The sequence below is a fragment of the Physeter macrocephalus genome, chromosome 4 (genome assembly GCF_002837175.3).
Source record: "Physeter macrocephalus isolate SW-GA chromosome 4, ASM283717v5, whole genome shotgun sequence".
Classification (NCBI taxonomy): domain Eukaryota; kingdom Metazoa; phylum Chordata; class Mammalia; order Artiodactyla; family Physeteridae; genus Physeter; species Physeter macrocephalus.
In genome coordinates, this window is record NC_041217.1 from 49,053,457 (window position 1) to 49,057,755 (window position 4,299).

A 4,299-nucleotide genomic window follows, 5' to 3' on the forward strand; every position below is an offset into this window, starting at 1 on the left:
CCCGTACAAAAAAAAAAAAAAAAAAAAAAAAAGCATGTGAGAGAACCCACTGGCATCAGAGATGCAGCACTGAGACTGGAGCAGAAGCTAGTTCCACCTGACACTTAGGCACTCGGGCCAGGAAGTTTGTTAAAACAAAACCTACTGTCTTAAATTATTAATGCCTGGGAGCCCACCCTGACATCTATTTTTATCACTGAGCGCCACCTTCAGTCTTGACATTCATGAAGAGTGGGCCTGGAATAAAACCAGAAACCCACGCTTCCAGCCTCTCCCAAGCCCATTCAAAACAAGAGTAAACATAAATGTAAACCCAAGTGTGTAAAAACCGACTATGAAAACGGACCAGCAGAGGGCACTGTGACCCCATCAGTCCCTACCCCACTGACCTCTCCAGAAGGTAAAGCTGCAAAGACACAAGGAAGGAAATCACACAGAATTAGGGGTCTGGGTCCTGGGTCCCACGCTGGCTTCATCTTTGGAATCTTGTGGGAGCCCGGGACACCTGACGCCTCTTGATCTGTGCCCACCGGCAAGCCAGTGGTCACCCACGTAGGGATCGGTTCCAAAAGGCCACCACCCAGTCTAGCATTAGGGATTCACAATGAAGTGACTTTCCTTTACTCCCTTATTTACTTAACCAGCATTGGTCGAGCACCTGCTGAGCCAGGCACAGGGCTAGACCATGCAATTTTCCCAAAAAGTGGTGCCATAACAATAGTTAGATTCTAAGGCTAGCCCCCTAAAGACTTTCAAATCTTTAATATAGAGAAGATAGAACTAATGAGATTATTTTCTGTTCGAGGGTCAGAGGAAAGAAATAGGGGAAGGGCAGTGTGGAGGAGAGGAAAGAAAGTGTGGGAAGAGAAGAAAGAGGAGAGACGAGGAGAGCAAGGGAACCCCGGGGAAGAGGAAGGCCGTTTGGCTTCCAACCCCTGCCTGGTGCATATAAAATATAGAACCTTAAAAAGTTTGTTTTGGCTTCCTCCCATTTTCCTTTCTAGACCCTGACTTGGAACTTAATCTCTCCAGAGCCTCAGACTGCATGGGGCACTCCCAGAGCTCCTCCCTGTCGTGGAGGACAAGCTCCAGAGTTTTCTAACCCTCCACTCCCCGTCCACACCCCCAGGCCTGCAGCTGCCCTTCTCAGCTCCGTGTTGGCAGCTGAGTAATCCATTAAGCTAACGTATCCTGATATATGGCAGATTGATCCTCCCAGGGACATGTGTATCTTTTCAAGATTACCCAAATTCACCTCTGAGTGATAGATTCCCAGACAGTGGGCTGGAGGGACGTGACAATTTCAGGCTGTTTGTGTCGGGGGTGGTATTTTGAGAGAAAGGCCAGAGCACCTGCCAATGGGTGTCTCACACAGTCTCTTGGAGGAGCTGGCAGGAGTGACTTCCAGGGCGGGGGGTGGGTGCTACTATGGAAAGGTCATTGGCAATAAAAGATTTGCAGGTCAGAGATTAATCTCTCTGAGCAGTTTTGAGTGTGTGTGTGTGTGTGTGTGTGTGTGTGTGTGTGTGTGTGTGTGTGTGTGATTCCCTGTGTGTGCTGGGATAAGGCCAGAGGGAGAAGGTCAGTTTAGGGGAAAAGGATGGACTGCAGGGCTAGACGCAGGAGAACCACTGAGGTAGGAGAAAGGGCCTCCCGGGGCCGGGGCCTCCCTGTGGCAGCACCAGGCCTGCCTCTGCAAGGGCCACCTCCCGGGAGCACCGCTTGGCCGAGCACCCTCTGCAGATTCTGGCCGCGGAACAGAAGGCTGTGCTGCCCGCTGCCCTGCACGGTTCCCTGATGGCCGGAGACCTGCTCAGAAAGTCCTGCCTCGGCGGCTATGGGCAGGCTGGGGTCTGAAGGGCTGGGTCTTTCCTAAAAGGCCTGCTGGTGGGAGGTAAGGGGACAGTAAAGGGGCAGGGAGGTTGGCGACAGGACCATTGCAAAGGCAGACTCCTCCATTGCAGCCATGGGCCACACAGCAGGCTTAACAAGGGTGCTTCAGGCTGAAGTCGTCCTTCAGAATGAATCTTGGGCATCAGGCACATTGCTTTCTCACTTCAGCCGCTCCCGAGGCTCCCAGAGGATCCCCAACCTGCCACTTGTTATTCCTCTGAAAGGGTCCACTGGCTGTGCAGGAAGTGAGGTGAGGAGGGAGGAAACCTCTTTGCTCACCAGGCCTCGGTACAACAGGAAAAGCTGCGTACCTGTCCACATGGAAGGATTTAAAGCTGGATTTAAAGCCCTGCCTGGTTCATTGTGGAAATGTTCCCCCAGTTCTACCTCTCAAAGTCCCAGCCATCAATGGTGACAGAGGTCAAGCTAGAGGTTCAGGGGAGGGTTCTAGAGTGCTGATAACATCCTATTTCTTAATCTGGGTGGTGGCGATATGGGTGTGTGCTATGTATAAAAATTTATTCATCAAACTGCAGATGTTAGATGGTGCAGCGGCTTTGGAAGACAGTTTGGCAGTTCCTCAAAAATTTAATGGAGTTACCATTATGACCCAGAAGTTCCACTCCTAGGTATACACCCCAAAGAATCAAAAGTATATGCCACACAGAAAATGTGTGCGTGAGTGTTTATAGCAGCATTATTCATAACAGCTAAAAGGGAGAAATAACCCAAATGTCTTTCAGCTGGTGATGAATGACAAACGAAATGTGATCCATCCATACCATGGTATATTACTCAACCATAAAAAGGAATGATGTACTGATACATGCTACAGCATGAATGGTCCTTGAAAACATTATGCTTAGTGAAAGAAGCCAGTCACAAAAGACTATATATATATAATAGTATGATTTTATTAATATGAAAAGTCCAGAACAGGCAAATCCACCAAGATAGAAAATATTGTAGATTAGTGATTGCTGGGGTCTGGGGGAGGGGGAAGTGGAGAATGAGTGCTAATGGATATAGGATTTCTTTTGGGGTATGATGGGAATGTTCTGGAATTACTGGCAATACAACTCTGTGACTGTATGAAAGATGACTGAAGTGTATACTTTAAAGGGGTGAATTTTATGGTGTGTGAATTTTATCTCAAAAACTGGATCAAGCGGTACACTTATGATTTGTTCCCTTTGATCCATAAATGTTATACCTTAATAGTAATATTTTTAAGTTTAAAAGTGAAGATGCCACTTCTTTGTTGCTGTGGTTCCTGATTTTTAAAAAAAGTCACAGCAAAAATGCCACCTCCTCTATGATGGCTCCCTCACCCCTGCTCTGAGCTCCTTTAGCATTTAGTGCTGATAACCCCGCTTACTGCTTATTGCTTGTAGAGCCTGGCCACTCAGAGTGCAGCCGTGGACAAGCATCCCTGTATCCCTCAGAGGCTTTTTAGATGTGCAACGTTTCATGCCCCACGGGCCTGCTAAATCAGACTCTGCCATTCAACAAGATGGCCAGGTAATTCACACGCACATTAAGGTTTGAGAAACACTGCTCTAGAACAGGGGTCCCCAACACCCCGCCCCGGCTGTGGAAAAATTGTCTTCCATGAAACTGGTCCCTGGTGCCAAAAAGGTTGGGGACCACTGGTCTAGAAGGCTTCCCCCACCTGCCTCCCCCTCCACCTGCTGCCTACACCTTATGACTGTCTTTGCCTCTCCCCACCTAGTGCTCATCAACATTTGTGGATTCAGTGCTAGTGGCCTCAGAACTAAAGCCAATACCTACTCTAACTCTAAGACCAGGATAGAGAAACTGAAACTGAAATCTGGGGACACTTTGGTCAGATAAAAAAATATGTCAACTTTGCACGTCCAAAGTGAGGTCTCCAAATACCATTTCTCACCAAAAGGCATCAGAGCTTTGGGAGAAATGGCTGATTCTAGGTCTAAGCAGAAAATGTACAAGTCTTCTCAAGTCATGTTTAAAAGATTCAGGAACCAACTGGAAGAGAGTCCCGCTGATCAAAATGGGGCCCCTTGAGCATCAGTAAGAATATTAACTGCAACGAATTGAATGAAACACATCAAATGTGTTAAAAATCCATGAATTCATAGTAATACTATAAACTAAACAAAGGGCTTTCCTGGTGGCGCAGTGGTTGAGAGTCTGCCTGCCGATGCAGGGGACACGGGTTCGTGCCCCGGTCCGGGAAGATCCCACATGCCGCGGAGCGGCTGGGCCCGTGAGCCATGGCCACTGAGCCTGCACGTCCGGAGCCTGTGCTCCGCAACGGGAGAGGCCACAACAGTGGGAGGCCCGCATACCGCAAAAAAAATAAATAAATAAAACTAAACTAAACTCTGATTATTCACTGTTGGAGGATGGTAAGAAAGCAATTCA